Here is a 12,360-nt window from a genome sequence, read left to right as displayed (position 1 = left end):
GAGTCTTGTCATCTTATAACAAAAAGGTGACGGATGTCTTCCTTCCACCACCATGCTGCTTTATAAGGAACCAGCCTGACGTGCTCATCCTATAGACTCTGCTGTCCCGAAGCACAGTAACCCCCATCACCGGTGCTGGCTCCTGGCTGCCGCTGCAGCAGGAGCACCCCCAACCAGAACCACGTTATGAAAAAGAGAGGTTCGAGGAAGCCCCTCACTATGACCCAGTGCTTGGCTGGCCAGGAAGGGGTGCGGCTGCCCAGAAGGCACGGTTAGGAAAGCCCTGGGCTCCCAATGGACACAGGGCCGCCCAGGTAAGAGGGTGAGATGCGGAAGGGAGGCCAGCACCGAACCCCTGGCCGGTAAGGTGCTTCAGCGCCGACTTCCGGGACTGCAACAGAAGGGCACTTCCAGGTAGGAAATGCCGGAGCCTGAGGAACACTGAGACGGTCACACAGAGCCACGGTTTACAGGTGGCAGGCACACCAAACACTCTCCTCCCTTGACCTTGGAAGTGCTGTGGACCTGGGGGGTGGCAGCAGCATTAGGAGACACATCAGGCGTGTTAACATTGGCTGCAACTGAGGCTTCACAATGCTTTGTCTCATACTGGATTACAAGTATCTGACATACTGGAAAATGATTAACCTAAATTAGCTGAACTCTGTGAAAGCCCAGGTTTCCTGCAGAAAGAGAAAGCGGTGTGTTTTTTGCACGGAAAGTCTCTTGGTAAATTGGAGAAGTCATGAAAAACCACCAATTCTTTCTACTGGCTTGATTTTATTTTTTTAAATGTTTATTTTTGATTGAGAAAGAGAGAGCATGTGCACGTGTGAAAGGGGCAGGGGTTGGGAGGGGCGGGGGGGGGGACAGAGGATCTGAAGCAGGCTCTGTGCCAACAGCAGACAGCCCAATGTTGGGCTGGAACCCACAAACTGCCAGATCATGACCTGAGCCTAATGTTCAACCAACTGAGCCACCCAGGTGCCCCGCAAACCCGGCTTAATTTTTAAAATTCAACCTACTGAGGGGCACCTGGGTGGCTCAGTCAGCTAAGCGGCTCTCGATTTTGGCTCAGGTCATGACCTCATGGTTCGTGGGATCAAGCCCTATATTCTCCCTCTCCATCTCTCCCTGCCCCTGCCCTGCTCGTGCATACCTGCTCACTCACACACTCTCCCTCTTCAAATGAATAAATAAACTTAAAAAAAAAAAATTCAACCTACTGGTTAAAATTACTGTTTGCCTAGAAGACAAAAATTTTCATAGAAGACAAAAACCACTAATTACTTTTTTAAAGAAAAGAAAAAACACCTGAAAATGAGCAATCTGCTAAATGCACTGGCCCCTTGAACCTACTGGTTAAATACTTTTATTTTTTTCTCATGTTCTTACTTCTACATAGGGTTGTGTTTTTTTAAAGATTTTCTTTTTGGGGCACCTGGGTGGCTCGGTCGGTTAAGCGTCCGACTTCAGCTCAGGTCACGATCTCGCGGTCCGTGAGTTCGAGCCCCGCGTCGGGCTCTGGGCCGATGGCTCAGAGCCTGGAGCCTGCTTCCGATTCTGTGTCTCCCTCTCTCTCTCTGCCCCTCCCCCGTTCATGCTCTGTCTCTCTCTGTCTCAAAAATAAATAAACTTAAAAAAAATTTTTTTAAATAAATAAATAAAGATTTTCTTTTTAAGCAATCTCTACACCCAACGTGGGGCTCAAACCAACAACCCCAAGATCAAGGGTTGCCTGCTCTACTGACCGAGCCAGGCAGCCCTCCACATAGGGGTTTTTAATCCTATAGGCAAAAGCTGTACCTAAGAGCAATCAGATCAGAACAGCTTGCTAGACCAACATCACCACGGTAGAAATAAGATGGCTTCTCCAAACAGTGAGAGAGCCCCACCTTTATTCCTTCTCAAAGGAAATGGCCTCGCATGATCTTGGACAGCCAGAGAGGTGCTCAGCAAGAAGTTCAGATGTCCCGCAGTGAGCAAACAGACCTGAGAATGCCCCAGCTCGGTGCTGTCAGTCACCAACATTTTTTTGAGGGTTTAAAGCTATTCTAAGATGCCCCAAGAAGGTCTCCAAGCCAGGGGTCAGCATACCAGCCCCTTGTAGTAGGCCTGCTCTGTAAATACAGCCAGGCCTGTTCCTTTTATCGCGCACAGTGGTTTTGTGGCCACAAGGCAGAGTTGAAGAGCTCATCCACATCTACTCACAGGGTTACTACGAGGACTAAACTGGTTAAAATACTTATTATCTGGCCCCTAAGAGAAGTCTGTCAACTCCTGCTCTAAACCATTAGGACTGAGTGACCAGGTCCATTGCACTCTTCTTAAATTGCTCTAAAAACTTACCAGGAAGGGCAGAGAATCTCCTCCTCTCACTTCCTCAACCCCCAATTATAAACACCATGTTTTCCCCAAGTCTGGAAGCTGACGGTTTATAAAGAAAAGGCTTCATCATCGTGGAGACTACAGTTAGTAACACTGTACTGCATATTTGACTTTGCTGAGAGTACATCTTAAACGTTCTCCCCACTAGGAAAACAATTTTGTAACTGTGGTGACAAACATACTGTGGTGATCATTTTGCAATAGGTACAAAGACTGAATTATTACACTGTACATCTTGAAACTAGCATAACATCACATGTCAATTATACCTCCAAAAAAACCTTTAAAAAAAACCCTTAAAGGTTAATAAGCATATATAATATTACATAGTGGAAATAATCAGAGAGCAAGACGGATGAATGAAATGAATGAGAGCAACCAAATTCCACTGTGTTTTTTTCCAGCACTTGGAATTTTCTGAAGAAAGGTCGCCTCCTACATGAATGCCAAGACTACCTCTTGGCAAGAACTCCCAAATATTTCCTCCAGATCCAGAGTTGGCAAACTGCAGCCCAAAGGCTGAATCCTGCCAGCCACCTGTTTCTGTAGACTGCCCGTAAGCCTAGTTTTCATAGTTTTTAATGGCTGGAAAAAAAATCAAAAGAATAAGATTTCATGACATGTGAAAGGCACATGCAACTAAAATGTGGGTGTTCATAAATAAGGTTTTATTGGGACACAACCACTCCCATTCACGTATGCCTGGTCTATGGCTGTTGGGCTGTAAGAATTGAGTCTACCAGCAGGGACCGTGCATCCCAGAGGGTATAGCAGATGTTCCACAGGGCTGGGGCAGAAAATCCTAAAAGTTACATTTTATTTTTATCCAAAAAGTGAGAGCAACTATGTTTCAGTAACACAACAATTACATAAAAATAACTTAGAAGTATATATTATATGTATCCTAATTATACAACCATAAAATACTAATGGGTGCAAGGAGAGGTAGAAACTAAATCTGCATTCTCAACCCCTCTGTTGAAGGTCAAAGTCACCACCCTGTGAGCTGCCTGAGGAACTCCTTGGATTTTAGCACCCGGCAGAGCGAGGTAGACTGAAAGATTGTAACTAAACCAAACCTTACAGGGGCGCTGAAGCTTTCAGATTCATATAGAAGGCACAAATTAACGTTACTGCAATAAACGTAGGCATGAGCAAACACAAGCCAGCCCCCGGAAGGTGCAGGCTTCTTATCCCTGGTCAGCTCCGCAGGAGCCGCATCACAAAGCAAAATCGATGATGACAGAATCGGACCTGACAAGAAATAGACCAAAAAATACTCAAAATTCAAGGAGTATTTGCAACAGGGGTCCAACTCCACTGTGGGGAAGCAGGGATCCAGCCCCGACTGCACACTGGGCCTTGAGGTAGAAGACCATAATAACAGCACGTGCCCCCGATTTATAAATAATGAACTAAAAAATGGTTTTCTATTAAGATAACTGCTAGACAACACTGAATTAATCCTAAGTGTTTCATTTAATTATGAGAATAATCAAAAAATTTGGGAAACCACAGCAAACTATAATCTGTATCATTGTAATCATATAGTACTTTTATAGATATTTATCTCCTGTCAGGCACTAATTAACCTTCAAAATCTTAGCTAGGGGAAGTTCTGTTAACACAGCCCTGAAGGGTTTTAAGAAAAAGAAGATCAAGCTATTGTAACAATCTGAGAAGGCACGCATCTTTATTCTTCTTTTTTTTCTGAAAAGTGTAGGAAATTTCTGTGTGAGGCAAAGTAGACTCTGGGAACTTAGTAAGCAGCTCTTAAACTTCAAGCCAAGACTGTTCATGTAATGGCATCAGTAACTGGAAAAGTCTAGAAAAGAAAATGACCACAACCTAAAAATGTTTCTTCCGGGGGGGGGGGGGGCAGGCAATGGAAATACCACTCAACACTCTTCTGAAGTGAGACAAAAGCATTATAAAGACCATTCCTCCTACTTCTGCAAAAAAAAGAAGTGTAAAACAGTCTTTTTTTATATATTAACTACAACAACAAAAATAAGAGGTTCTTCCCCCCACCCCACCCCCTCCGTTATCCAAATGATGGATGTTATTTCTCACATTAGGTCATTAAAAAAAAAAAAGGAATAAAAATAATACAACTAAATTAAAACCAGGGCATGGAGCCTCTCGTCCCTCCCTTCCTGGGAGCCATGCGGCCTTCAAGCTCCCTTTCACCAAGGTGCTCAGCCATGAGACCTGCTCAGCCCAGGCTTCTGGAAATGACACCCCACGCCTCCCACTCTTCCCTGGAGAGGCAGCTCCCCCAGGCTCTGCCCTTCTCCCCTTTGTGCTTCAGATGCAGAAAGCCTGCCTGCACATTCAGAGAATTTTCAATAAGGTCAGCAGTTTCCTCCCTGCTGGGGGAAGGTGGCCACAAAAGCCAACGGAAGATAGAGAGCCCTGGGCTGACACAGTCAACCAACCTCATTCTACCCCACCCCTCAAAAAATAATATAAATACAAAGTCTTGTCATGCCCCATCAATAAGTGGGTCCATGGCCAGCAATTAGAAAGGAGATGACATCCTTAGCTCCCAAAAGCAACATCGTCCATATCTGATAACCCACCCCCTCCCCCCAGACTCCCTACCACCACTCGGTCCTCTCGTTCACAGTCCTTCATTTTTGAACTAAACCAATTAAAATAAATATACACACACACACACACACACACACACACACACACACACACACACATACATGAAAACCTCTCCATAGGAGAACAAGATACGTCTGGAACAGCTTGTTTTCTTTAAACATCCTAAGAATTCAACGTCTTTTTGACCAATGATGCCTTAAAAATTGAGTTCTGGCCTAGGGACAGCAAGCCTTACCAAATTAATGGTTTCTGCATTCTTCCCAATCACATGAGCTTACCTTAATCTTCTATAACACAAGCAGGAGGAGCTAGAATGCCCTAGGAGACCCGCAAAGACCAAACTGCCAAGAGATTCCACGCCTCCCCAGGTCCCATGCTCCAAAAATTTCAGAAATACTAAAGCTGCCTAAATTTGAGTCAATCTGATGGCCATAAGCCAAACAGAGTCACTAGAATGTTGTTAAACATTTCATCAGGCTGTGGGACATCTTAATAACCCATCCCTAGGAATGCCCCTCACCATTTGCGGGATTTTGAGCCGTAGGGCCTTCAAGACCCCAACCCAGACAAAGGAAATCTCAGACCCATGAAGGCCACACAAGTTTGGTCACGCAAATTTGGAAAGGGGCTATCTGAAAACGACCAACATCATGGCATTCCCAATACAAGGCTTCTCAAATTCCTCTGAAAAGATCATTCATCAAACTAGGTTATTTTCTTATTGTGTTTAAAAAAAAAATCATTAAAATAGCACACAGGGTGTGAAACAGAAACTAATGTATAAGCCCAGGAGACTATCTTTACACCAGAGCAAAAGTTCTATCGATGCTCCACACAAGCCAAAGGTGAGAAACACACGTAAGGGAGGGCGCCCGGAGCGTCCCCGACACGGGCTCCGGATGCGCTGTGGCGCTCGTGGCCGGGGGGACTCGGCGCCCAGCTCCCGGTCACCTGCCAGGACGCGACCGCTGCCAACGTGGGCACCCGCGCGGCGACCGAGTGCCAGGACGCGGAGGTGAGCGGCGCGCCGCGCCCCCCCCCTCCCTCCGCCGGCGCCAGTCACGCCCGCGGGACCGGCACTAGTGCGACTTCGGGGCTGCACGCCTTTGACTTCGGATGCCGACGCGCGTGACAAAGCGGAGAACAAAAAAGAAAGGCCCCGCGCGTCCCGACCGGCCTCCGCAGGGACAGAGAGCTCGCACGGCCCCTCGCGGCGGCCGGGGTCCGGGGGCCGAGGCGGCCCCGCGGCGAAGGCTCGGGCCGCGAGCGGGCTCCGGTGATGGGCTACGGCCCGGGCGCGAGCCGGGGGACCGTCTCCGGACGCGGGCGGTGCGCCAGGGAGGGACGGGGAGGGGTAAGGCGGCCGGGGCGGCCCCGGAGCCGGGACACGCGCGCCGCGCACTCACCTCCTGCCGCGGCTCCGGCGGCCGATCGGCGCTGCGGGCCCGGCTCCCAGGCTGCCTGGCGCTCCCCCGCCGCCGGCCTAGCGCTCTCGTCCGCCCCGCGCCGTGCGCCCCGCGCCGCGCCCAGCGCCGCCGCGTCTCCGGCCTCCGCAGCGGCGAGTCCCCGCCCCCGGACCGCGCCGGCGGCGTGGGGAGGAGGCGGCGCCGCGAGCGCGGGGAGGCGAGGCCGGGGCCGCGCCCGAACGCCGGCCCCACGGTGCGCGCGCCCCGGCCCGCCGCCGCCCCCAGGCCCGCGCCCCGACGCCGGCGTCGCGCCCCCGCCTCGGCCGCGGCCCCCCGGCGACCCCTGCGGGACGCGGCTCCGAGGGCGGCCATCGAGCGGGCGCGACGCTTCCGCAGAGGAGGCGCGAAGGTGGGACGCGGCGGCGCGGAGCAAAGGGACCTGGAGGAGAGACGACCCCCCTCACCCCTCACTCCGACCCCGGGCCGCAGGGGGGGTTTCCGGAATGTAGGACACCGCACACCGCGCCACCCACCTTGCCACACTCGCGTCTCCTTGCTCGGTGGTCCCGGTCCAAACTATGCAGAGGAAAGGGGCCGACCAGTAACAGGAACTTCGCGGGTCTAGACTCACAAATTTGCCTTTTCGCATCCACCAGCCCTACCCTGTTCCTGACGTCCCCACGGCTGTTCCTTCTCAAGTTTTAATTTTTCGGGCTGTGACCCTCCAGACTTTGTAGTGGTTAAAAGGAAGAATCCTGGACGCTGCGCAAGGGAGACCTTCTGGGACTCCCTAAGGGTGAAGCGTGGAAGTGTGAACACCTGGAAGTTTCAGAAGCACCGTCAGGCCACACCTCCCGGATCACCTACTAACGATCTGCAAGGTATCCAGACTAGAAAATTCTAACAGTGGTTCCTGATCCTGACAGCCTCGGCCAGGTGTTTTAATGATCTGAGAGCTTTTGGGATATTTCAGTGCTAGGGTCCCATCCCCAGAGTCTTGAGCCCAAACGTAGGTGTTTTTGTTTGTTATCAAGCTTTCCAGATAATTCTAACATGTGCTCAGGACTAAGAATAAGTTTAAGATTTATCTTTTTTCTCTAGCCTAGGTAGCTCTGGTTTCTAGGAAAGGAACGCCTTCCTCTCACCCTTCCCAAATCCCAGCAACAACAAAAAACAAGTAAATACACAAACTCCTACAGGGAATGCTCACGGTGGACATGGTTTTCAACCAAAACAAAGACTCACCTTGAGAAAGGTGACCCAGATTCCTTACTGCCACCTGAGCAGGGTCTCCTTAAATTCAGGAAAAGGATCCTTTATGAAGCAAAACCTCTTAACTGAATTTAGAGTAATATTCTACCCTAGCCCCAAATGGTAGTTTTGTTACCTGCTTTTTAAACCATTGCCCTGCTGGACCAAGACTGCAAGAGCCGAGGGTGTGTTGGACGTCAACCCTGGCTTTTCCCAAGACTTGTGTCACTTCTTTCTAATCTTCCAGTGACTGTAAGTGACCACAATCAGGGTTTGGGGACAGGTAGAATAAATTCCCTTAATTGTTCCTTCTGGCTCCCCTCGTTATATTTTGCCTTCTTAGGCTGGTGGGCCACACCTTCATCTCATTTCCCTCTCAGTAGGGTTCCATTGTGCCCTTCATTTATCAGCAAGTAATTAGTGACTTTTTTACAGTTTTATTGAGAAATAATTGCCATATCTGACCATTGAAGTTTAAGGCGTACGGCATGATCGTTTGATTTATATATATTGTGAAATGACTACCACAGGAGGTTCAGCTAACGTCCATCTTCTCATATAGGTGCAATTGTTAAAAAGGAAGAAAAAATTTCTCCTTGTGATGAGAATTCTTCCGAGTCACTTTCTTCACCGCTTTCCCATACACCATACAGCAGCGTTAGCTCTGGCCGTCACCTTGTACATCACATCCCTGGTGCTCAATTATTTTATAACTGGAAGTTTGTACCTTGTGGCCACCTTCCTCTAATTCCCCACTCCCGGCCCCACCCGCTCTGGTGACAAGTCTGATCTCTTTTTCTATGAGGTTTTTGTTTGGTGGTTGGGTTGGTTGGGTTTTTTGTTGTTGTTGTTGTTGTTGTTGTTGTTAATTTTTTTAATGTTTATTTATTTTTGAGACAGAGACAGAGCATGAACGGGGGAGGGGCAGAGGGAGGGAGACACAGAATCTGAAACAGGCTCCAGGCTCCGAGCTGTCAGCACAGAGCCCGACGCGGGGCTCGAACCCACAAACCGCGAGATCATGACCTGAGCCGAAGTCGGCCAGTCAACCGACTGAGCCACCCAGGTGCCCCTGGTTGGCTGGTTTTTTAAGATTCTACATATAGTGAAATCATACAATATTTGCCTTTGAGCATAATGCCCTCGAGGCACACCCATGTTGTCATAAATGGGAGGATTTCCTGTCTTTTTCTTTTTAAGTTCATTTTTATTTTGAGAGAGACAGCAGGGGAGGGGCAGAAAGAGAGAGAAAGAGAGAAAATCCCAAGAACCCCACTGTCAGCACAGAGCCCAACATGGGGCTTGATCCATGAACCATGAGATCATGACCTGAGTAGAAATCAAGAGTCAGAAGCTTATCTGACTGAGCCACCCAGGTACCCCAGGATTTCCTGGGGTATTTTTATGGCTAAAGAATATTCTATTATATACACACATACAGAGCCCAGCACAGTGGAGACACTCTAAATATTAAATACCTGAGATCAATGGAATGAAATAGAATAGAAGGTCCTTATCACATACATCTTGCCAAGTTTGCTTTCCAGCATTCATTTTTCCTGTCTCCAGTTACCAGCATCACCATTTTTTTCATCACTCCTCACTGACTTTTAGTCCTAAATGTCTATAGCGATCCGAATGGTGACCATCCCCTCCCAAAAGCTATTTCCATGGCCTAATCCCCGAACCTGTGAACATGACCTTTAGAGGGCAAAAGATGTGATTAAACTAAAGATCTTGAGGGACTTGTCCTGGATTATCCAGGTGGGTTGGAAACACAATCATAAATGTCCATAGGAGAGAAGGGCAGAGAGGGTCTTAGACGGAGAGGGGAAGAAGCCATGTGATCACAGAGGCAGTGTGACCACTGGAGTGATGCACCGACAAGCCAAGGAAGGCCGGGAGTCACCAGAAGCTGGAAGGGGCAAGAAACAGATAGTCTCCTAGCAGCTTTGGACAGAGCCCAGCCCTATCCCCACTGCCATGAGACAATAAAACTTGTGCTGTTTTAAGCCACCCAGTTTGGATGATTTGTTACGGCAACCACAGGAAAACTAACACAATCCTGGAGTCCGCGGGTTCACAGATAGGCACATGACCCAGCTACCTCAGCGAGACTCCATTTGGCACTCACCGCACCCACTGGGAAAGAGAAGCTCTGTTTCCTACTAAGGCAGCCCATCCTGGGAGAATATAACCCTAGAGCCGAGGGTCACAGTGTGGAGACATTAGCCTGATATTCTGAGAAAGACAGATAGACACCTAGTGTTGATGTCATTTGATCTTCTGGATCCAGCTGTATCTGAAACCAGGGCTATCCTGGATTTTCGGTTATATCAGCCAATTAATTTCCCATTTGACTTAAGCCAGTTAGCACTGGGTTTCTGTCGCAAGCAGAGCCAAAGAATTCTGACTTATAGGCCTTTTGTTACTGGTGTAGGGTTCTGAGTTACATGTGAGCTTCAACAAGTTGGCATAAGTATTTCCAAATATTGCATGGGTCAGATAACTAAAAAAAAAAACAAAAAACATTATTTGTTACTTATCTGCAGTTCAAAGTTACCTGGGCAACCTGGATGCTTAGTTTTTGGCTTTTGCTAAGGCAATCCTGTGTCAGAAGAAGTTTTTTTATTGATCATCGGAAACTTTTGGAAAGCCAGGTTGTTATAGCACAAAAGGTAAGAATAATCTTTCTAAAGTAGATGCTTCTTCTAATTTTAGACATTCATATAACTATCTTTGGGGCACCTGGGTGGCTCAGTCAGTTAAGCGTCCAACTCTTTATTTCGGCTCAGGTCATGATCTCATGGTTTGTGAGTTGGAGCCTCATTGGGCTCTGCACTGACAGTTCGATATTCTCAGGAAAATCGAGGGTTCTCTCTCCCTTTCTCTCTGCCCCTCCCCTATGCGTGCGCTCTGTCTCTCTCTCTCTCTCTCTCTCTCAAAATAAATAAACTTAAAAACACACACACAGATAACTGTCTTCAGTGTCCTGTATTAACCGGGGTTGTAAAACAGTGTAATTATACACTCATGGTGTTTTGAACCTTAATGTGTTTTGAAGTTGAGAAAGACAGACTCAGTTTTTAAAGGTCTCCTACCACTGACCAAAGCAGTAAAAAGGTGCCTTTGTGTGTTGTGAAACCTACAATTTCCTTTAAAACTGATGCCCTTACAGAGCTGTGTTCACAGTTGCTTCTGGCTGTGTGACATACATGTTACGGAATGGTCCAGAAGCAAAGGATTATGAAGGACCCAGCTGGAGGCAGGGGAGTGGGCAGTGCAATGCCTATCAGCTTCCTTGAGCAGAGAAGAAAAAGGCCAAGCTGAGGGTATCCAGAAATCTGGGGACCAACCTGAAGACGTGATGTTTTGCATATACAAGGTGATGCCATAGCCCAGGATAAGTCCTGTGTTTTGTGCCAAAATGAAGTTGTTCTAGAAAAGGTGGATCTCCTGCTTTACGTCTCTTTTGTTCTCAAAATACGTTCCCTCAGCCTCTTCAGAAAAGACTTCTGAAGCGGGTTGGTTCTTTGACCTTGAGACTTAGGAATACAGAATGACAGATTCACAGTTTCACTTTGCAGCAATATTAAGAATACTTGAAAATGTACAAACTTAAGTTCCCTGGCTCATGGCTTTCCTATTAGAGCTGACTTTCCAGTGATGTTTGGAAAAAAAAAAAAAAAAAAAAAAGAGGCTATTTCTTGAAAGTACAGTTTGAAAGGTCTATTGTATTTCAGTGGTTTCCATGCTTTGTTTTGATGTGTATTCTTTTTTCATACAAGTATGTACTTAAAGTGCTGTGGGATAGAGCACACGTACCTGGCTCCCTCTCCTAGTTTGATTTATGTGCCCACTGACTTACTGTCTTACCCAGTCTGGCAAGTTCCCCACACCTAGCAAGATCTTCCAACAACCTGACTGAAGAACCACTGTGTCCACTCAGAGTAACCCAGAGGTCACACCCTTATGGTTACTGGATGGGTCGTTCCACTGTGTCTACCCAGAGTGAGGTTACACCCTTATGGTTACTGGATGGGTCATGCCAGGTATTAGTCATGGGAAAAGAGTTTTAAACTGAAACGTATCTGACATTTAACATCGTGTAGTTTTAAGGTGTACAACATGTGAGTTCGATTACACTTATATGATGTAATATGATTGCCATTGTAGCGATAATCAGCACCTCTGTCAGGCCACATAAATTATCTTTTCTTTTTTTAGTGGTTGGAATAATTAAGTTCCAGTCTCTTGGCAAGTTCGAAGACTGTAATACAATATTGTGGTCTATAAGAGACTTCTGTTTTTTCACGATGACTCACAGGGTGGGAGAGGGGTCTACTATTGACCTTTAGGTAAGTATCCTGCACAAGAAAAAATGCTCCCCCACCAATGCCAAACAGTGGCTCCCTATCTCCCTCTGCAATTGACAAACACCGGTCTCAACAGAGAATCTAATGACCCAGGGGGCAGTACAAGGACACTCGCCAGGTGGAAGGACCTGGGAGTTGGAGCTTTTTTCCCTGTAGGCTTCCACTTTATGGAACGTGAAATTCAAACCGAGAAAGGGAGCCTTGCTTTTTACATCATTTTAGGATGAGGCTCAGCTGCCGGTGACAAGAAGCCTAAATGATAGTGGCTTAAGCTCACAAAGGTCTCATCTCTCACAGGATAAGTCTTTGAGCCGACGGTCTTGGCT

General features: G+C 47.6%; 1 protein-coding gene and 2 long non-coding RNA genes across 4 annotated transcripts in view; 1 reads left to right on the top strand and 2 right to left on the bottom strand.

Annotated features, from left to right (window-relative positions):
- The window catches only part of GOLM1 (golgi membrane protein 1), a 57,150-nt gene extending 50,191 nt beyond the window's left edge, over window positions 1–6,959 (bottom strand). Inside the window, exon 1 of one of the 2 annotated variants that reach the window (XM_058695557.1) lies at window positions 6,941–6,959. The gene's annotated coding sequence lies outside the window, so the exon portion shown is untranslated. Of the gene's footprint in view, window positions 1–6,407; window positions 6,546–6,940 lie in introns of those variants that run through there. The other variant, XM_058695556.1, reaches the window with a different exon arrangement.
- A 135-nt stretch (window positions 6,960–7,094) lies between these two features.
- Window positions 7,095–11,954, top strand: LOC131491989 (uncharacterized). The gene is made up of 2 exons (XR_009251761.1): window positions 7,095–7,288; window positions 8,221–11,954. It is a non-coding gene; the product is annotated as an uncharacterized LOC131491989 (long non-coding RNA).
- The window catches only part of LOC131491990 (uncharacterized), a 52,029-nt gene continuing 49,703 nt past the window's right edge, over window positions 10,035–12,360 (bottom strand). The window contains exon 3 of the long non-coding RNA XR_009251762.1: window positions 10,035–10,167. This is a non-coding gene — a long non-coding RNA (uncharacterized LOC131491990). The remainder of the gene's footprint in view (window positions 10,168–12,360) is intronic.

Source organism: Neofelis nebulosa, chromosome 12, assembly GCF_028018385.1.
Source record: "Neofelis nebulosa isolate mNeoNeb1 chromosome 12, mNeoNeb1.pri, whole genome shotgun sequence".
Classification (NCBI taxonomy): Eukaryota; Metazoa; Chordata; class Mammalia; order Carnivora; family Felidae; genus Neofelis; species Neofelis nebulosa.
Note: the sequence above shows the minus strand (reverse complement) of the source record. Positions and strands in the feature narration are given on the sequence as shown.